At 39.6% G+C, this 23,403-nt stretch overlaps 1 pseudogene; it reads right to left on the bottom strand.

Annotated features, from left to right (window-relative positions):
- Window positions 1-21,727: 21,727 nt before the first annotated feature.
- On the bottom strand, window positions 21,728-23,156 carry LOC133758671 (eukaryotic translation initiation factor 5-like; annotated as a pseudogene).
- Window positions 23,157-23,403: the final 247 nt, after the last annotated feature.

Genomic DNA, 23,403 nt, shown 5'->3' with positions numbered 1-23,403 from the left:
ATATCATATAGTGTCACAGAGAGAGGAGAGGCAGAGAGAAAGAGATTTTCTATTCACTGATTCACTCCCCAAATGACTGCAATGGCTAGAGCTGGGCCAGGCCAAAGCCAGGAGACTGACACTTCATCTGGGTCTCCCACATGGGTAGCAGGGGCCCAGCCCTAGTACTTGGGCATTCTTCCACTGCTTTTCCGGGTACCTGAGCAGGGAGCTGGATTAGAAACAATGTAGGGGCCAGTGCTGTGGCGCAGCGGGTTAATGACCTGGCCTGAAGCTCTGGCTTCCCATTTGGTCGCCGGTTTGAGTCCCGGCTGTTCCACTTCCAATACAGCTCTCTGCTATGGCCTGGGAAATCACTGAAAGATGGCCGAAGTCCTTGGGCTCCTGTACCCATGTGGGAGACCAGGAAAAAGCTCTTGGCTCCTGGCTTCAGATCGGTACAGCTCCAGCCGTTGCGGCCAATTGGGGAGTGAACCATCGGATGGAAGATTTTTCTCTCTCTCTATGCCTTTCCTCTCTCTGTGTAACTCTGACTTTCAAATAAATAAATAAATCTTAAAAAAAAAGAAGCAGTGCAGCTGGAACTCGTACCAGCACTCTGTAACAGGATGCTGGCATTGTAAACTGCAGCTTAACCCATTGCACTGAAACAGCAGACTCCGAGAAGTAAATATTTTAAATTCCCTTTTAAAAAGGAACAGATTCATTTTCATGAATATTTGTTTCTGAATATATACATAACAAATGTCCTTTAAAAATGCAGAAAGTTATATATAGAAGAAATATAATTTCAAGCTATAGAAAAATTACTATTAATTATAATAACATTTTGCTCTGGCATCTTCCAATGTTTAAAAAAATGTATGATTGAATATACATGTGTATACATAAATATACATATTATATATAATGAATATATGTTTAATAACCTTTGTAGATTTGAAAACATGTTATTTCTATACAATTTTATGTTTGGTTAGGATATATGGATTTAATTTTCAGCTATACTATTCCTTAACTGTGGGATCTTGTGCAAATTATTTAATGTCTCCAATTTTTTATGGCTTTATATTTTCAACTTGGAATTTAAATATCTAGCTGAGTTTTTAAAATTAATATTCAGCTACATTTCCTGATATCATTTATTAAACAATACATTCCTTTCTAATTACTCTGTAGTCCTTTATTACCATATGGTAAATTCTTATATCTTCAGTAAATTTGTTTTAGACCCTACTATTAAATTGACATACAAATTGAATAACTAGTGAATACCTTTGTTTATATTAGTTGTAAATTGTGCTTTAGTATCCTGTATACTGAGTTCCCCCATTTTTATTTTTTTAAAAAAATATCATTAGCTGGTTTTCCTCACCCATCTTTATTCTAGAAGAATTTCATGGATATTTTGTCTTAAAACTACTCAGTTCAAATAATTTATATAATTAGATACCTTTATAGAATGAGTAGTAATTTCAGTAGTATTAACATTTTGCCCATCAGTTTTACGTTAGATGTTCTAGGTACTTTCTGTACAATATATTTTTTCCTTTTAGAAGCCAGTAGAAAAAGGTAAAATTATTGCCAATTTTAAGAGAGGAAGTCAAAGTTCACAGAGATGAGCAGCATGTTCAAGGTTGCAAACTGTGAAGTAGCAGAAATAGAATTCAAATCCAGATACATATATCTTTTTTTTTTTGACAGGCAGAGTGGACAGTGAGAGAGAGAGACAGAAAGGTCTTCCTTTTCCGTTGGTTCACACCCCAGTGGCCGCTGTGGCAGCTAGCTGCGGCTGGTGCACCGCGCTGATCTGAAGCCAGGAGCCAGGTGCTTCTGCTAGTCTCCCATGCGGGTGCAGGGCCCAAGGACTTGGGCCATCCTCCACTGCACTCCCGGGCCACAGCAGAGAGCTGGACAGGAAGAGGAGCACCGGGATAGAATCCGGCGCCCCGACCAGGACTGGAACCCGGGGTGCCGGCGCAGCAGGCAGAGGATTAGCCTGTTGAGCCATGGCACCAACCAAGATACATATATCTTGAAGACATTAAATTCTTTAGTACTTGCCTTCATTTTGTCATTTTCAATTTCAATAAGTGCCTTACTCATATATTTTGTAAGGCATACTTGGAAAAAGAAAAAAAAAGTTGCACTTAAAAAATTAAGGAAGAAAGAAAAGCTGGTTGAAGGAAAGCCTGACTTGAAAGTAAGTATCCAAGAATGGGGTCTGCATTCAATGCCATGAAAAGCAAATGCAAAGAATCGCGAGAACAGCAAACGTGCTTAGTAGGTCTACACCATGTTATAGGCTTTCTTTCCTGCTCAGTATTCAATAGTCCTTGTGTTTTGCTCCCAAATTCCACTTAAATGTGACTTATTGATTGTATTTGAAAAATGCCATGATAAATAAACACAATGATGGCTGAAAATTAAAGACCCTCATAGCTATCATTCTGTGAGCCACACCATGGACTAACTCTCCATCTGGTTACTCCATGTAATCCTTCTTTCTCTCAATGTTCTCATGAGGAAAGTAAAGCCCAGGGAGGTTAAGGAACTTGACAAACAACAAATAAAACCTACAGCATTAAGTTGTAAGAATAGAATCCAAACCAATACATTACTTTGTCTTATTATTTAACATGATGAAGTATTGATAAACCTTGAGGTTACGAACTGCAAGTCAGATTGTGTAGGAACATCTAATCCATTGATGTATGTTGTGCTACCTCCAGTCATTGATGGTGGCAAAAAAAACACACAACAACAAAAAGTTAATTGCCCTGTCTTCCTTTACTGTTGCCATTCAAATCCTAACATGTCTTTGATTAATAAATGGGAAGAAACAAAGGGGAATGCGGAACTAGAGCGAGAAACTAGCTTATGTCTCACTCATGCAGAGATGGGACCTGTTCTCTCTTTATGTTCTCGGGAGGACCTTACCTTTACTTAATGTAGAGCACTCTCCCTCACATTCTCTAACTGTGGCAACACCAGATACTGGAGCTGACCAGTATACACTATACTTGCACCTTCCTAAGTAGAAAAGTTAGACAGAAGTCAGGGTGGCAGGGAAGAAGCATTCACGCTGGTTACAGGAAGATGTATTTTCCCTAGATCCAGAGCTGACTGCTCAGCATCCCTTCCCATCAGACTGTAAGATCCTCAAGGGAAGCAGTAATAACAATGAAGTTATTATTGTTATTATTTATCAAGAAACACAACAGGCTATTACATTTGAGTCCTCACAATAACTCACAGACATTTCGAGCTGTTATGCAGGTAGAATGGAGAACTCAAGGCATTTGCCTGTAGTCACACAGGTGGTAAAGGACAGAGAACAAATTGGAATATAGTGAATGAACTGGGGACATGCTAGGATCTCAGTGACACAGACCAGTAAGACAAAGAAGGAAGTTAGGGTGAGAAAGTCATCGCACAGCTGCTACCTGTGAGAGGACTGGCTCTTGACAAGATGAGACACTCATTAAGGGTGAGATCGGTTTTATTGGTTTTACCAGCTGAGATATAATGTGCTTCATCTGCTCTTCAACAAAGTGTTTATTAACCATTCTGAGACCATGTTATTTGGTGATTAATAAAGTCTCTGGAACATGGGGGTCTCAAAATAAACGTTTATTGTGTAAATCAATTTGAAATTATGCAAGTTTACTTCCTCAAAGAACCTATACTGTGGGACCCATGTCGATCTGTGACCTAGCTGAACAATCAGTAGACCATACAAAAGGTTTTCCTATTAGAAATAGTATAGAAAAGAATATGAGAAAAAGAGGTGGTGTAAAAGCCACGCTGGGACTGTACTAGCATACTTGCCATACAATGGTAAGTCACAAATGGAAAAAGACAAAGCAGGAAATAAAATCATCAATGTAATGCCTTTCAAAAGCTAAAAAGAAAGAAGTAGCCAAAGAATACAACACATTGAATATAGAAGAGAATAAAATGAACAACAAAGTTAAACAATGTATTACTTTCCTGTGACTGCAGTCACAAAATACTAAACCAGATTATTTAGCAACAGAAATGTATTCTCTCATGTTATTACAATCTAGAAATCTGAAATCAAGGTGCCAGCAGGACCATGCTCCCACCAAAGGCCTTAAAGAATAATTCCAGCCCTTCTGGTTTCTGACTGTTGTTGACAATCCTTGATGTTCCTTGGCTTGCAGAGGCATCATTCCAATCTCTGTACCCATCATCACCTTGTTCTGGTACTATGTTAGCTCTAGAGTTCTAACACAGTCTCTGCGACTAGGAAGTAGGAGACTGCAGTTGCAAATACTTAAATGAGTCAGAAAGAAGTTTGAAGCACACAATATTTAAAAATCTAGATGACCTTAAATAGACATAGGTGATGGAATGAGAATACCTATCCTACCCTATCCTATCCCTCCTTTGTATTTTAGGAGCACATAACTTAATTGCTATATTTATGGATCTACAGATGGAGAAGAAATTCTGCCTCGGGACTGCAACATGAACTCCTGCCTGCGTTTCCAGCCTGCTGGACTGCCTTACAGATTTCAGATTTGCCACCTACGCAATCATGTGAGTTAATTCCTTATAAAAAAGTGTTCACACACATGAAAATCTCCTTTTTGTTCTGTTTCTATGGTGAATGCTAATTTAAACAGCAATTGAAAAACCTTTCAATGTGCTTCATACCTAAGGTAGCTTCATCCTTAAGTTAGCTCATTTAGCAATGTTCGAATTGATCATTTAGCAGGTTTGATTTCTTTAACTCTTCCGGAAGTAAACTCATCTTAAATGGTACCATAAAATGTTTTGAGGGAGTCATTGAAATAAATATTAAAGTTAACACCACCTTATTAAATCTTAACAATATAAGTTACTATATGTTTCTATTATCTGATTAGAAGGCAGCTGATTGGGTACAAATACATATGTGTATATACAACATACACATACACATATCCAGAAGTTAGGATATGAATTCCTAAGTCAGAACTACAAGAAGATTTAAACATAAGATCTCTTCCTCTCTCTCCCTCCCCCTTTCCCTCTCTCCATCCCTCTCTGTGATTCTGCCTTTCAAATAAATAAATAAATATTTTAAAAAGATTTAAACATAAATATTAAATGATGATGTTCAGGTACAGGGAGGTATTTTTCTCTTTCTCCTTCATGACTTCTCTTCATAAACAAATTTCAAACCATTTTCTTTTTAAAAGATTTATTTATTTATTTGAAAGTCAGCGTTACAGACAGAGAGAAAAAGAGACCTTCCATCCACTGGTTCACCCTCCAATTGGTCACAACAGCCAGGGCTGGGCCAAGCTGAAACCAGGGACCATGTGGGTGGCAGGGGCCCAAACACTTAACCACATTTCAGTGCTTTTCCCAGGCCATTAGCAGGGAGTCAGATCAGAAGTAGAGCAGCCAGGACTCAAACTGGCACCCATATGGGATGCCATCATTATAGGTGGCAGTTTTACCTACTATGCCACAGCGCTCGCTGGCCCCTCAAATCATTTTTAAGTCTACAGTAAAGGAAGGTGCAGTTTCATATTGTGCCTGAAGATACCATGATACTGAAGAACTTAGATTCGTATGTATATCAAGCTCTTAATAAAGGGAATACCTATTGTACTGACACATTGTTCTCCTAAAGCTGATTTCTTTTTTTAATTTATTTATTTGAGAGGCAGAGTTACAGAGAGAGAGAGAGAGAGAGAGAGAGAAACAGAAAGAAAAACCTCCTTCCATCTATTGGTTCACTCCCCAAATGGCCACAAAGGCTGGGGCTGGGCCAGACTGAAGCTAGGAGCTTCATCCAGGTCTCCAACTTGAGTATAAGGGCCCCAACATTTGGGCCATCTTCTGCTGCTTTCCAGGCACATTAGCAGGGAGCTGGATCAGAAGCAGAGCAGCTTGGACTCGAACTGCCACTCATATGGGATGCAAGCGGCCATGTTACAGGCTGCCGCTTAATCTGCTATGCCATGATGCTGGCCCCTAAAGTTGACTTCTGACTGCAAAGAGAAGTTTGACCAAGTACTGATAGATCATCAAGTGAAAAAACTTGGATATTTGAAAGTACAGTCTGAATATATCATATACATTAAAAATGCCTTGGCTGAAACACGTATTGCTTAGTCTACAGTGTCCCAGGGGTATCTTTACAAATTCTATTCATCTGCATTCTTTTGTATCTATTTTAAACTCATGTCTAACAATGGCAATGGGATTTGGTACATCAGAAGTGAATGTGAAAAGAATTAATCGTAGGTATTGCCATTGTGCAGCACAAAGTTTATGACTGGGGAGCTAGCTCGGTTTACTTGAAGTCATGTGAAGAAAAAATGAGGCCCTACTACTGCCATACCCAGTGACAATAGCTCACTGTGTATATAAAAAACTTCAGCCAGAGGATAATTATGGCTAAATACATATGATGTGGAAAGGCAACTGGTACAGTCATGAAGTTCTCATTGGTCAGGTCTATTTGTATAAAGCAGACCAGGTCCATGTGTGTGTCTTCTCTTGTTTGCATTTAAATTCCAGGCTTCCCCAGCACCGTGGGGTGAGTAGGAATGACCCTGTTCTGCTGAATTCCTGAGGAGTTCATTGAGCTTTTGCCACCTTAGCTGGTGACTCAAATGTCTCCAGTCTTGAGAGTTCCAGTAGTTTTTAAACTCAAAGTTCCTGGTAGTCATTCTTTTCCTTATGGATAATCTTTGGCTTCATGGAGTCTTGTCCTAAGCAGGCACAGCTTACATTTCAGATCCAAACTCAAAGGGACACTTATACAGGTTTGGGCATTTATTCTTCTACAAGCTCCCCTTTCTTCATCCTGCTTCAAAAACTCCTTCTGCCTAGTAGTCTGTTAACTTCATCTCTATAGTCTAAGCTCTGTGTGTGTAGTCCCATCCCACTACAGCCATCTGGAAGTGCCTGCAGAGAGAATTACATGACCCTAGGGCCCAGCTCACTAGAGGTTATTCTCTTAGGGATCACAGTCCTGCACTGGTAGTTTTCAAAAACACAGACTAGATGTTTTGCATACCTTGTTCAGTTTTATAGCCAGTTTTGGCAGAAGGTTAGCTCATTACAACCTATCCCATTTTGGCCACAAACAAGAATCCCTAGGAACATGTTTGATGTTTGTTTCTTGCCTTAGGAGTAACTGGACTATCCAGATACTATAAATTCGAATTCAACCTGAAAATATTTTAATTTGCCTCCTATTTTCTAGAGCAAGACAGTATGGCCACCTTGTTCTTGCCCTATGTTGACAAGACATTGTTCTTCAAGACCACCCTTTCTGAGCAGGCACTTGGCAGAGCACTTCAGTCCTCACTTCAGATGCATGCATCCCATATCAGATTCCCCAGGTGTGAGTCCCAGTGCTGCTTCTGACTCCAGCTTCCTGCTAATCAACATCCTGGGAGGCAGGATCAGAGGATGGCTCAAGTAGCTGTTTCCTGGCACCCACCTAGGAGACTCTGATAGAGTTCCAGTCTCCTGGCCTGGGTGTGGCCTGGCCCTGCCCTGGCTTTGGTAAGCATTTGGGAAGTGAATCAGGAGATGGAATCTCTCTTTCTCTCTCTCTCTCTCTCTGCCTTTCAAATAAATAATGAACAAACTTATTTAATTTTAAAGACTTTAAAATGAAGAATATTGGGGGAAGAGAAGGAGGGAGGGAGGAAGGGAGGGGGAGAGAGAGAGAGAGAGAGAGAGAGAGAGAGAGAGATATCTTCCATCTGCTGCTTCCCTCCTCTAATACACACTGGTTGAAGGCAGGGCCCCAGAAATCAATTGCAGTCTTGGACATGGGTGTCAGGTACCCAGGTACCTGGGCTCTCATCTGCTCCTTCTCAGGGGCATTAACAAGGAACATTAAGTATTCTGGAAATGACCCAGGCACTCCAATGTGGGATGTGGTATCCATAGTGGCGATTTAACCCAATGTGCTTCAATATCTGCTCTAAATTTAAAGATTTTATGAAGACCACCTTTTCACTGAATGTGTAACCCTTTCATGATCGAGTGCCTCTTTACTAATCATTTGATGAGGATTTAATTTTAACTCTTTAGATTGCTGATTCTGAATTTCCCTTCTATGATGTCACAGATTTATCTAATGGTTACTTGCTCCATTTTTAAGAGTCCTCATTTCTGCCCTATGTCCTATGGTTATTTCTCTCTGTCCTCTAATTTTTGGCCTTTTTGTCCCTTAAGTTGAACCTCACATTTAAAATACTATGTAATGCATGGGCCGAGAAAATAATTGTACTTTTATGAATTGCTTATGGGCATATCAATTTTAAAAATTTCATGAAAGAAAATACTGTGAAATCTACCCATATTTCAAAGGGTTATAACCTCTGGCCCCAAAATTTCACTTTTAGATATTTAATCTACAATTATATTCCAATGTATATAAAGTGAAATGTGCACAAAGAATATTTACTACAGTTGAATTTGTGATAGCAAAATTCCAAATTTCAAAGCAAATTAAAAGCCAATCATTAGTGAATTAATTAAATAATGTATGGTCAAATACTTGTAGAAGTGAAATTGTCTCTAAAATACATTGCTAAGTAAAAAAAGTAAAATGATTTATAATATATACATTATATATTCCAAGTAGAAATGAAAAATATATTTTTTCTAAAACATACCTAATAAACTGGTGGTTTATGGTCCATTTGGAAATAAGCAGCATAGTTATATATTGGGGTTGGAGGAAGACTTTATTATAAATGCTTTTGTGCATTTTATTGTTAAAATCATGCAAATTTATTATGTCTTGAAAAATAAAATGCTCAAACACTAGAGATCTGTTTGCTACCTTTTATCTAGCATATCTTTGTGTGTGGAAGATACTTTGAGTTATTGATTCTACAATATGTTCAGAACTGGGAGTTGACTGCCATCTTTATAATTGTAGCTGGTCATATCAGCAAACTCCATTATTTTTAAAAGCCATGAAAACTCAAACAGAATACAAATACTAAATTCTGCCTTGTTTCAGACTCATGCAAAAGGCTTTTCTTTTTCTTTCTTTCTTTCTTTCTTTCTTTTTTTTTTTTTTTTTTTTGACAGGCAGAGTGGACAGTGAGAGAGAGAGAGAGAGAGAAAGGTCTTCCTTTACCGTTGGTTCACCCTCCAATGGCCACCACGGCTGGTGCACTGTGGCTGGCGCACCTCGCTAATCCGAAGCCAGGAGCCAGGTGCTTCTCCTAGTCTCCCATGCGGGTGCAGGGCCCAAGGACTTGGGCCATCCTCCACTGCACTCCCTGGCTACAGCAGAGAGCTGGCCTGGAAGAGGGGCAATCGGGACAGAATCCGGCGCCCCGACTGGGACTAGAACCTGGTGTGCCGGCGCCACAGGCGGAGGATTAGCCTATTGAGCCACTGCGCTGGCCAGGGCTTTTATTTTTAATGGCTCATTCAGAAAAACACATTAGGGATTTGATTGGCGGTGAGAGCAATCAATGGTGTGATATGATTGTCTAAATGTAAAATGCAAACATAGGTAACACCAGTGACAATACAGTGCCTGGGTGAAACTGGCAGTTGTATTTAACTGTTCAATGATTAGACTATGCTAGGATAATGTTTGTTTTGATTGTACTCATTAAGAAGTAAATACACTGTTTTGAATTACCCAGGAGCAGATTCTGAAATGAAGATCATGTAGCAGTTGTTTATTAAGGAAGCACTCTGAGAAAGATTGGTGAAGCAGGTTGCCTAGGAGTAGGATAGAGAGAGGATCACTGGGCAACAAGGAGTTGCGCCCACTGCCTCTACATAGCACTGCGAGAGAGTGTCTCACAGCTTATTGCTGGCCCAGGAAAAAGATCTGAATTCAATATGTGAAGTTTCTACTGAATGTGTGTTCTGGTTTTGAGTATGTGTATTCTGATTTTCAAATGTTTGGGATCATCCTACCAACACAGTAGAGTTAAGATGTGGTTTCCATGCCTCTCCGATTGTGAGCAAATGAGCCATCAAGACTGGAATTTGTTTTTCTTTCTTTTTCTTTTTTTTTTAAAGGCCACATTCAAGAGCCAGAAACTCCATTCAGATCTCTCATCTGGGTGACAGAAGTCCAAGTACTTGGGCCATTGTCTGCTGCTTTCCTAGGCACATTAGCAGGACGTTGGATCATAAGTGAAGCAGCCACGGCTGGAACCAGTGCATAAACACAGGATTCTGGTGTGGCAGGTAGCACCTTTGCCTGGAGTGCCATGACATCGGCTCCTCTCCAAGTGCATTTGCAGCAGCTAATAACTTACTAAATAGAAAACTGTCAACTTATTTCTACAAAGTTGCACTTTCATCTCAAAATGTACTTTTTTTTTTTATCTCAAAATGTACTTTTTTCTGATCAGTGTATTTTCCTTGCAACATTTCACATTGGATGTCCAACCTTTGAGAAAAGTTTAAGTCCAAAATAAAGTGGGGTGAGTGGCATAAAAACAAAAGCAGAACCAAGAAACAGAAAGGAAATCTCTGTGTCCTCCTGCTTTCTTGTTTGGAGGGCTATGAAATAAGTAAACCAAATCAAATTAAATTGCAGAAGGAGGCTATGACCCAAGGTGGAGACCTTCTGAGCAAAAACTTTTTGCTGCTCGCTTTCTGCTGGCTTTTTAAAAATAGCTTTGTACACTTGGGGGCCTGTAAACATAAACATTTTAGGTGTGGAGAATGGGCTTCTCAAGGAGGACTTCAGGGATTGCAGCAGAATATAAGCAAAGAAAAATTCCCTCAGATCAAAGACAGCAAGCGCCACCACTCTTAGGAGTCGTTACCTTTAAGAATTACGCAAATGGGGCAGTCAGAAATTGAGAGAGACAGGGACAACCACTTTCTGTTTCTAATGGTCCATGTCCAATCCTTCAAACTGACGCTTTATCAAAAAAAAAGATTTTTTTTTTCTAGCGAGCAGAAAGTCCTCACGAGCAGGAGCTATTTAAAGGCTCTGGCCTTGCACTGAAACTGCAGATTTGGCAGTAGCAGGTTTCAGCTGGATTTTCTGGGCAGGAAGTAATGCAGCAGCAAATTTACTCTTTTTAATATAATGGCAACAGTCCTTGGAAGGAATGGGAATGACTTCAGGCAGTGCCAAATTTTAAATGAGAAATCTAAGTATAGCTGTTCCTTTAGCTCGCTGGGAGAGCTCCCAATGATTGTGTGGGAAGCCAGGGTTAAGGGTGACCCCAGCGTGCCTGCTTTGGGGAGAAGCTCAAGGTAGAGCTTAGGTCAGCTTGCCTTGCACCTGGCCCCTGGGGAGGCTTTGCTGTCCTGTGACAATGGGAGAAGTGCGGAATTTAAAAGCAACTTAGCTAGGTTGAGCCAGTGTAGAGCTGGTATCCAGCGAAGGCGGTTTACTCTTTGATCTCTGAGCCCCTGAGCTACTGCATCAGAAATAATCACTGAGTTAAAAAGTACGCACCTAACTTACCCTGTCCCTCGGGCAGCCAACTCCTAGGGGCCTCTCTCAATTCCCTACTGGGCGGAGGTGAGTCCCTGAGGAGCAAAGGCGACATCCTGATCCACATTTGTCCTTTTGTGCAGGGCAGAGGAAATCGCTGCTCACATGTGTTGACTTCCCTCTTAACTCTGTAAGCTGCTGTCACCTGCCCTTCCCATCTCTCCCACACCTTAAAAATAAAGCTATTTGAAAAAGCAGGCTAATTGCATATGCAAAATGCATCTTGGGTAATCTCTGCATATCTAAAAGCACACTTTTAGAACAGAGGGTATAATTTTGAGTTAAATGGAAAACAAGGCTTGAAGGGGCACATCTGGAAAACTTGCAGGATAGGATACCAAGACCTCTTTGTAAGAAGGAGGAGCTTTCGGAAGAGACCTCACCTGAAGTGAAGCCAGTGTGGGGAAGTTAAATTGGTAACAAGTCGGAAGTCTGGGTACCAAACATGCACATACACTCTGCCTTGGGGCCCCGTGGAAGACAAAGGAGGAGCGGCTTTCCCTCCTTGTTTTCCGACACAGTCTTTGGCTAGCACCCCTCAAGCAGTCACTGCAGTGATGCGCCCTGGGGCAGCCCAGGAATCAGGGAACGCTCACAGCAACAAGGTCGCTGGAAAGCTGCAGCAGGGGTGGGCACCACAATCTACAACACAGCTGGTCAAGGAGAAATGGAGAATCCTGTTAGCATTCCAGCAAAATGAGCTTTGTAATGAGTTTGAAGATAGCACCAGTATGTAGAGGAATGAGTAAAAAAGTAATATGCTGTATTTCTTCATGTGAACCCATTTATACTCTCAGGTTGATGAGCCCTGCAAAAAAAAAAAAAAAAGTGCCCTAGTTGAAATCGGACATGACCCCCTAACTTTATATAAAAATGTGGCCCTTTAGAGTTCCCCAGAAGTGCCATCTGGGATGCTACCTATCTTACTGGAATTTTGGTGTGCCATATGATATCACCACATGCTTATTAATAAATCATATTAATAAATCCCCAATATTAATAAGCCCAAGAGGGTTATTGCCTAATATTTAGAGAACAATTCTAAATACTGGCACAGATAAACAAGGCATCATGGTACATTTTAAGCCTTTAATTAGTGTGAAAGATGCATAGGAGAGTGAGAGCTTTATTAAGGGAGAGAGGTAAATCTGGGTTCATACTGAGCACCAGGAACCAGCCACGAGGAGGAGCATCTAGGCCAGGATGCCTAGAGCACATGGCCCAAAGGCCATGCACCCTGGAGGTGCAGGGCTACAGCAAGCCCCCTCCTGGCAAGAGGCCATGGCTGAAGAGAAGGGCCAAATACACTGTGTGTGTCCCAGGCTTTTAACCCACTTCCAAAGGGGAGTGGTTAATTAACCTGACTGGCAGGTGGGCAGGGGTGTGGCCAGGTAGGGGCAGGAGGTCACACAGGGGCATGGTGAAAGTATCAGGTAGGGCGTGAGGTCACACAGAGGCATGGCGAAGGCCAGTTCACAAACCTAATCAATTTTAACCTATATGCCTGCCTACTTCATAGTGACCAAGGAAATGCTAATGGAAGTAAGAATGAGATACCAGTATTCACTGGCAAAACCGGAGGGAACTAAACATCACAGCAAGGTGTGTCTCTGGCTCCTTTCTGCATAGTTGAGCCAGATAATGAAACAATCAGAGAACCTTGGATTTTTCCTCCACATGGGCTTCCAAGAACAATGGTAAAGGTTCAGAATCCAGTCTTGGAAATGTCAGCCCCTGGAGGAAGGCAGGTGCATGGGCCCCGGTGCAGTTCCTGTAAGCAGGGAGGCTGGAGCATATGAGCAAAGAGGTTTGCTAACACCTGATGCCAAGGTGGAAGGGTTCTAATTTCAAACTCTACGAAGAGCAAAGAGACAGGTATAGTTATTACCTGGGTCAATACTGACATGCACAGAAAACAGAGCAGAGCTAGCCGTCCAGTACCAACACAGCCCTGCTTCTGGGTGCCATTTATAACAGGCAAGCCCAGTAGAGACCCCAAGTTTCACTCCTGTTCCACAAGGCTTTCCCAGGAAATGCAAACCTGCACCAGGTAATATCAATCAAACATTTCTAAAGACTATTTTCTTTTAAAAAAAAGGAGGAATAAAACAGTTTTGCTTGTGGAAAACAAATTATGTAAGCCTCCTGGCCTAATGTTTTTTGCTCTGCCCACATATAACATATTTTGCCAATGAAAGGCAATATGTCAAATATTGTTTCATTATTCTTGGTAGACTATTAGAAAATCTTGTTTTATTAAGTCTCCTATCAGAGACAGAATGTCACTTTCACATCAAAGTATGCACACAGGAAAGCCTCAGAGGTTACACCCTGAAAAAACAGATGGTGTTTTCGGAGCCCTCTTGAAGCACTCAGCTCACCCTCACAACGGCTCCATTGTCCTCATCTGAAAGCCATTGTACAAGAAGACTAGAGAACCTAATGCCCAAATGGCCAATTTAATAACTAATAGTGAGAATGGAGACTATGAGAGAGGAACCTAGTAATACTTAAAATAATGGATGAACCTCCCAATGGCTTATTTTTTAAAGATTTATTTATTTTATTTGAAGGGGATATATATATATATATATATATATATATATATATGGAGAGATTGATCTTCTGTTTGATGGTTCGCTTCCTAAATGGCTGTGACTGGGAACGAATATATGGGAACAAACTTCATGTATTTCACATATGCAGGTTTAGGAGCATAGTGATGCTTCCTACTCTACCCTTCCTTCTGCCCATGCTACCTCACTCCTTCCTCGTTCATTTCTTATTCTTTCTTTTAATTTTTATGATGACATACTTTCACTTTCTTTTATAATCATAAGCTTAACCCTTTACTAAGTAAAGAATTCAACAAATAGTAAGAAGAAAAAAAAAAAAACTGATCCTGAACAATAGAAAAAACTATTTCTGAACAATAGAGAAAGGGCTGTAAACAATAATAAAATCTCTCAAAATGTCAATTTTGCTCATATATATTACATTTTTGTACACTATTAGTTACCACAGATCAGGGAAAACCTATGATATTTGTCTTTGGTGGACTGGTTTATTTCACTAAGTATAATGTATAATGGTTTCCAATTGCATCTATTCTGTTGCCAAAAAAAAATACATAAAATAAATAAAAAGGATTTCATTGATTTTTATGGCTGAGTAGTATTCCAAAGTGTATATATACCACAACTTCTTTATCTGATCTTCAGTTAATGGGCATTTGGGTTCATTCCATATCTTAGCTACTGTGAAATTATGAATATAAAGAGAACAGATTTCATGCATTTCATAGGTATAGTTATAAACAATAAACATACTTCCTTTCCAGTCTCCCTCCCTCAGTCCCCACCCCTTAATATAACTCTTTCATACGCTGACTTTATTTCCTTTAGGTAAATTCCCAGGAGTGGAATGGATGGATGAAGTCGTAGATCTATTTTCAGATTCCTGATGAATTTCCATACTGTCTACCATAATGGTCTTACTACTTTACATTTCTACCAACAGTGGAAAATTTTACCCTTTTTATCCTCATCTTTGCCAGCATTTTTTATTTTGTGATTTTTTTAGATGATAGCCATTCTAACTTGGGTGAGGTGAAACCTCATTGTGGTTTCTATTTGGATTTTCATGATGGCTAGTGATCCTGAACATTTTTTCATGTGTTTATTGGCCATTTGTATTTCATCTTTCAAAAAATGCCTGTTCATGTCCTTTGTCCATTTATTAAGTTGATTGTTTATTTTGTTGTTGAGTTTCTTGAGCTTTTTATATAATCTGGATGTGAACGCTTTATCAGATGCATAGCTTGCAAATATTTTCTAGATTCATCAATTGTTTATTGACTGTGTTGTGTGTTTCCTTTGCTGTGCAGAAACTTCTTATCTTGATATAGACCCATTTTCTAATTTTGCTTTGATTGCCTGTGCTTCTGGGTCTTAACTAAGATCTAGGCCAATGTCTTACAGTGTTTCCCCTATGTTTTCCTCTAGTAATTTGGGTCCTTAATCCATTGTGAGTTGATTTTAGTATAGTGTGTAATCTAGAGTTCTTGTTTCATATTTCTGCATACAGAGATCCAATTTCCCCACCCCACTTGTTGAAGAGACTGTCCTTTTTCCAGGGAGTGATTTTAGCTTGTTTGTCAAAGACTAGTTGGTTGTAGATTTATGGATTAATTTCTGAGGTTTCTATTCTGTCCCATTGATCCACATGGCTATTTTTGTGCCAGTACCACGATGCTTTGACTATAACTGCCCTCTAGTATATCTTGAGATCTTGAATTGTGATGTCACCAGCTTTGTTATTAATTCTTCCAATGTAGGACATTTGATACTAATAGAAGTTTAAATGTGAAGATGAGATCTTGATATATTCACTCATGCACTTGGGTATATATTATTTGTGTATGAATAGATAAGGAAATAAATAAATGTTAATGTGTGTGTGCTTTGGAAGGTATATTTCCTTTTTATTTTTTATTTATTTTTTAAAGATTTATTTATTTTACTTGAAAGTCAGAGTTACATAGAGAAGGAGAGGCAGAGAGAGAGAGGGACAGAGAGAGAGGTCTTCATCCAGTGGTTCACTCCCCAGTTGGCCACAACGACTGGAGCTGCACTAATCGGAGCCAGGAACTTCTTATGGGTCTTTCATGTTGGTAGAGGGGCCTAAGGGCTTGGACCATATTCTACTGCTTTCCCAGGCCATAACAGAGAGCTGGATCAGAAGTGGAGCAGCTGGGACTCAAACTGCCGCCCATGTGGGATGCCAGCACTGCAGGCAGCAGCTTTACCTGCTACGTCACAGTGCTGGCCCCTGGAAGGTATATTTCCAACCCCCATCACTTCAGATGCCTAGATGTCATTGGTCACCTCAGTAGCAATAAAACATGTAACTGTAGATTTCCATTTTAGAAAATTAAAGCATCCAAGTTGGCTTAATGCATGAAGGAGATTCAATGGTATGTGGGATCAGGGTTTGGATCTCTAACAGAAAATAAAAGACTCTTGGAAAAGTTACTTATGTCTAGTTTGACTGGAACCACTACAAGATCAGTCTACAATATGTTGTGATGCCAAAAGTAAGAAAAATGCTAAAAAATATGATGGTGATGTATGAAGGGATGTAGAAGACTCTAATTTTGCCTCTAATGGCAAAATCTGGAAAAGATGAGCAAGAAAATAGTTCATGATAGGATCAGATTATAACCCATAGGATTCGGTAAACATCCATGAATCCAAAATGCTATACATAAATCATGGAATAAACAAATGTGGGAGAGGGAGGACACCTCAGTATAATAGTATATCGATTAATCAATGTAGAAGGAATGTGGGAAATAGAAAATCATCATTACTATACCTTAGAAATAACTTGTAGGCAAGATGCAAAAGTTATTGGAAAGAAGCTTAAGAAAAAGTTTGTATTTGGCATAGTCCCAAGGGGCTTTCTTAATGCTATTTATTAATTACAAATGGAAAATAATTACTGTACATTGAGCAAACCTGTCAGGTACCACCTCTGGTAAGTTATCATTGTTATTATCAGGGCAAGACATCAATGTCATATCTCTCATGATATTGTGCAGTGAGAAAGGCACATGTGAGTTCTGTGGTGCTCTTACTAAAACACATGCCTCTAACTCATCCATAAAAAACATCTACAAACATACACTGAGAGTCATCCTATAAAGTTACTAATCAGTATTCTCAGAAAGTGCTTAATTCATGAAAAATCAGGAAAAAAGGGGGCTGGTGCAGTGTCACATTGGGTTAAGCCATCCGCAGTGCCAGCATCCCATATAGGCACTGGTTTGAGTCCAGCTGCTCTATTTCCAATCCAGTTCCCTACTAATGCATCTGGAAAAAACAGTAGAGGATGGCCTGAATCTGACCTCTGCACCCATGTGGGAAGTCCAGAAGAAGTTCCTGGCTCCTGGCTTTAGCCAGGCCCAGCACTCACTGTTGCAGTCATCTGGGAAGTGAGCCAGCAGATGGAAGATCTGTCTTTCTCTCCTCTCTCTCTCTCAAACTCTGCCTTTCAAATAAATAAATAAAATCTTTAAAAAATAAAACATGGAAAATGAAGGAATGACCACTAACTGGATTAGACTAGAGCCACATGAAAACTAAATGCAACGTAGGGTATATCCTCAAACCGAAAAACGGGTGACATCCGACTGTTCTCTATACTTCAAGCAGTAAATAATTTCCCAATGAGAATTTTCTTAATTAGTATAATTATAATGCATTTTCATAAGATGCTAACATGAGGGCAAATTTGAGTTCTCTTTATACTATTTTAGAAACTTTTCTGCATGTCTAAAATTATTTAAAAAAAAAGTCCTGGTCTGATCCAATATTAAAACTCCAACCTGTCATGCAGTTGAATACCTCGCATCTATACCTCCCCCAAATCCCATTCCAGTGTGCAGCCTTTGGCTTACCCAGAGCTTCAACAGGACAGGAGAAGAGGTGAATCTCTGATCAGCCCTTATTTGATGGATGTAGTGGTGAAATGGCCTTACTACCATGTGCTTGTGGCAGATGATATCCACAGATCATTTTCTTTTAGCTTTTTGTCCTTAGCTTTTGTGTAAAAATTCCCTTTCCTGGGGAACTCATTTTCTGACATGTGTAGATGCATGGATATAATCATTTAGGACCATTAACCCAAGCTACTCCCTCTGACAGTCCATCTCCAGCTGTTTCTTTGGGAGATAGCATTTTGTAAGACCAGAAAGATGTCAACAGGATTATGTCTAGAGGACGCGCCCTAAATAATAAAAAGTATCTCTTTTCTTTTTTAAATGTATTTATTTGAGAGGCAGAGAGAAAGAGAGGAGAGAGAGAAAGAGCAAGAGCACATTTTTGCTGGCACACTCTCCAAATACCTACAATGACTGCACTATGCTGAGGCTGAAGCCAGGAGCCAGGAACCCAGTCCAGGTCTCCCGTGCAGGTCCATGAGCCCAGTTTCTTGGACCATCATTGCTGCCTGATAGGGCCTGCACTGGCAGGAAGCTGGACACAGGAGTCAGAGCCAGAAATCAAACTTAGGCATTGTGATACCGGATTCAGACATCTGAATTGCTAGGCTAAATGCCTGCTCCCCAAAGTGCTTCATTTCTTCTGCATCTTATCACTAAAGAAACAAAACACATTTGAAAAATTCTATAGTATTTCTTTTCATTTATCCAACCATAAATATTTTCTATATACTGCCAGGCTTCATGATTATAATTTTAATAGCTATATAATATTCCATCTATTGGATATAGCATAATACACTAAATCATGTTCTCTGTGTTTGTCATTGAGGTTGCTTTAATTAATTTTTTATTGTAAATAATGCTGCAATAAAATTTACCATTCATGGGCAGCTTTTATTCTTTGGAGTAATTCCCTCAATACACATTTCCTTCTTCCCATAATCTCTGAGCTACAATTCTCTGGATAGACTGCCACATCCTTGACAGATAATTAATTCAGAAAACACTTATTGAGGGCATCCTATTTGGCTGCCTTTCTGGAAATGAAATGATGCACAAACCTTTCAAGGAACTTATAACACGCTGAGAAAGACAGAATCACAAGAGACTTTTGCATCATGGTTGAGTGCTATGATTTTAAAAAGCACAATATATTCTGGAAAAGAAACACCAAATAGGGATGGCACCTGACTGAGAGTTAATCAATCAAGGAAGTTTCCTTCTGGACCAGAATTTCAAAACATGAAGAAGATGGGAGCAGAAAGAGGTGAAAACATGGGAGATTAAGGCAGGGCTCTCTAGGCAGAAGGAACAAGGTGAAGAAAGGGATGGAGGAGAGGAATAGTACATAAATGGTCTAATGTAAATCTGGGAGCTCACTCACAGTGGATGAAACAGCTGAAATACTGGAGATTATAAAAGAGAATGCCAACAAGATCACATGGGGCAAAGGAACTTATATTCCTGTAAAGTTGCATGATCTGATACAGTGACTTTAGCCAATGTGATTATTAAATTAATTAAAATAAATAAAATTCAAATTTCAGTTTATCAGGCCCAGTGGCTAAATCCTAAGAGCACTGTATAGCTACTTTGGTTTGTGGCAATGCTGTAGAACATTACCACCATTGCACAAAGTTCTATAGTGGATAGTACCACTATCAACAAAAGGAATTCTTGTTAAAAACAAGTAGAATTTTGTTAAAATGTTCTATTTTGATTTTCTTGTTCTTAGTGCTACGAAAAATAGCAAGTTTGAAAAATGCAAATATTCATCTGTAGTTATATAACTTCCTGAAAAATTGGCTACATTTTAGTTTTGTTCAATGTTGCTTTCCTAAGAAAGATGATACCCTAAGGCAATGGGAGAAAAAAAATCTGTTTTACAGGGAAAACAAACTTGGTGCTGTCAGTGACAGGAGTGAGAAGCAAAGATGTAGTAAGAGATTGAGGTGTGGTCAAAGGAGGATGGATAAAGGTGCACATTGGGTCTGATCAGAAGATGCTTAGACACTTGACCCAATTGTTCTTCATCTCAACATAAACATCAGGAACAGATCCAGCATGGCCCAGTGGCCTCTCCCATCTTGGTGACTGCAGTGGGAATTATGGGTCCTGAAAGTCTTCATTTGTGTGCTACAGACAGAGACTGAAATGTGATGAGGGAACATTCCATGACTTCAGTGTCCATTCTTAAAGCTGCTTTTTTAATTTTATCAAATGTTCATAGAATTTCAATGTGAAAAATTTTGCATACATATGTTATTAAAGTCACATACGGTGTAAGGTGAGTCACAAAGAATAGGAATGCTGTGAGCCACTCCTCCAAACAAAACTAACCATTCGAATTTCCAATTCCCTCAGTGCACTTTTTGCAGGAAGGAATACACACAACAATTCCATCTTGAACATGATTACTCAAGTATAGTCAAAACTCAGATCAAATGAGTTTACCTTAGCTGACCAGCCAAGGAATTCACTCTGATAGCCCAAACCTGAGGCCTTAGGGGGGCTGATTGAGGCCCCAGTCACCTGCATTCAGTGGCCATCATCACAGACTTCTTGGGTGTCTGCCCAGATCCAGCATGAAGTAAAAAATATCCCAAGTCTTACACCAATATAGAGGCTCTGAATTAGAAATACGCTTTTGACCTTATTTTTATAGTAAGAGAAAAAAATCAAGTTTGAGAGATAGTGACACTTATTTTGACAGGATAGCAAGCAAAATCTAGAAAGCATAAGCTGTGTGGTTCAAGTAGAAAAGACATTAAACAGCAAAGCATAGTATCAGGAACAACCATACTGAACAAAATATCCAGTATGTCTGAGCATTCTGAAGCTACAATGTAATTCATAGTGGTAAAAGCTGAAAAACTATGCTCAGTTCTTGCTAGACATGAGGGGCACCTTGCCTGTGTCCCCAAACAAAATCAATTGACTATGTAATCACACTTAAACATTTGCATTTTCTCTCTCACGACAAAGCAACCACTACATATACACAAAATGCTTATTTGTTAATTAGTACTTGCCCTGGCTCATCCAATTTGCAGTATACATAACTTCACAGACTGCAAAAGTGGGGAAAGTTACACAAACTGGAAAATCAATATTTCAAGTTTCAGAATCTGTTCTTAGATTCACTTATAGGACACTCAGATCTTTTTAATTCTCAGTAAGATGGTGCACTGTCATTTGACTAATAGACTATCTCAGCATAGCAACCGACATTGCCAAATACCAAGTTTTGGGACCAGAGATGAAACTTTTAAAAGCATTATATTTCCTAATGGCTGAATAAGGTCATTAAAAATACGTGTGCTTACATTCTGCTGAAGTCCCCATTATGGTCTCAGCACCTAACAACATCTAACAGGCATCCTGGAATCACATCAGGTTAAATGATGGTATATTATAAAAAGGAGCCAATTACTTCTGCCAAAATTATTCAGGGCCAAAAGTCTTAGGAATGACTAACATTAAATTTTGACTTTGTAACTGTATAAATATTGTCCTAATGTGGCCACCACTAGTTTTACAGAAACAAACGTGTTGTACCTGTTCACTGATGTGTACAGACTCCCTAGATGTCTCATTGGACTTAATTACAGATCACTCACACTAAGAGATTTTTAGTACAAAGTGTAGAATGGCATAAAGTTTTTTTTAGCTTTTGCACATCTGACTGATAGTGGAGAAAAAGTTGCAGCATTACAGTAAGCTAGGTGACATCCATCTCTTTAAGGGGCATCAATATCAGTCTCATCATCCTCTTTGTCAGACTTAAGAGTTCCAACTTTTGGTACATCTCCAGTATTCAAAAACACCATCTCCAATAGTTTTATCTTCTTCATCACCACCAGAACATTCTTCCTCTGCCTCATCTAACCATTTAAATTGGTCTGCTTTGATACAATTCTCTCTCTCTCTCTCTCTTTTTTTTAAAGATTTATTTATTTATTTATTTATTTAAAAGTCAGAGTTAAGAGAGAAAGGAGAGGCAGAGAGAGAGAGGTCTTCCATCTACTGGTTCACTCCCCAATTGGCCACAATGATCTGAGCTGCACCGATCCGAAGCCAAGAACCAGGAGCCTCCTCCGGGTCTCCTCCTCCCACCTGGGTGCAGGGGCCCAAGGACTTGGACCATCTTTCACTGCTTTCCCAGGCCATAGCAGAGAGCTAGATTGAAAGTGGAACAGCTGGGCCTCGAATCGGCTCCCATATGGGATGCCAGCACTTCAGGTCACAGGGCATTAACCTGCTGTGCCACAGTGCTGGCCCCAATACAATTCTCTTTAACAAGTTCTTTTGAGAAATATTTCTTAGAAGCCTTTTCCAATCAGCTGATGATGACCTCTTATTCCACATGGTTGGTATCCTATATCTCCTTCAAGGTATTTGGAATCTTGGAGATGGGCAGAGCTTAATGAATTGCTATGAAATACTCCAAACCATGAAGAATGTATTGTTGAACTTTTTTGTTGTGACAAAATCTTAAGAAATGGCACTTGTATTTCTTAATTTGTTCTCTAATCTTCTCATTAAAGTTAACTTAATACAAGATGACTCAATGATTTCCTGTCAAATGAATCAATAATACTCTGTTCTCTCTTTATATTAACAAAATCAAACAGGATATTGACCCACTCTTCAATAGTTTTCTCCAAATCATCACTGAGTGTTATAACTTTTGCAGTCACTGCTTTCATCCATTCTGTGCCTTTGAGCTTCCCCAATCATATCATCCTCTTCCACCAAGCATCCTCTTCCACTTTTTCTGCAGCATGTGGAGGGGGCTGGTTTCATTTGGTGGTGGGATGTTTCATTGATGCAGATGGAGCCATTTTTCTTGTCTCTGCCCTTCCTATTTTTCCTTTCCTTTTTTTTTTTTTCTGTGCCACTGTCTCTATTCTCAGGTGGGTTTTTAAAAATGAATATGTAAAGTTTATGATGTGGGTCAAGCATGCCTCAAAAGCAACCAGATTTACAAGAATTACCTATCATTTTTCTCTTTGGAATGACATGCATATCTGCTTCAGGATTCTCACACTCAGGACAGAAAACACATTTTTTAATGAATCCATCCAACGTATCTTGCAGCTTATTCACCTCATGAGATACACTGATGGTGCAATGGACATTCTTACCATCAAACTGGGACTGTGCTCCCAGCTCCCAACCTCAGAGATTACCTTTGAGCCTTTCTTTTGCTATAGCTTCTATCTCTCTCGATCCAGGTAACTCCTTGTGTTCTGCACACCTCCTAAGTCTTATTGCTAAGCAATGTCTAATTTATCTTGTAAAACTGAGTGACCCCAGCAAGCCTAGGTGTGCAAGGAGAGGACAATACAAGCAGTATGGATGAGGATGCAGATGGGTTCAACAGGAGGCTGGGTCTTGCTTGGTCTCCACAGGT

The sequence above is a fragment of the Lepus europaeus genome, chromosome 4 (genome assembly GCF_033115175.1).
Source record: "Lepus europaeus isolate LE1 chromosome 4, mLepTim1.pri, whole genome shotgun sequence".
Lineage (NCBI taxonomy): Eukaryota > Metazoa > Chordata > Mammalia > Lagomorpha > Leporidae > Lepus > Lepus europaeus.
This window is presented reverse-complemented; position numbering and strand designations above follow the sequence as displayed.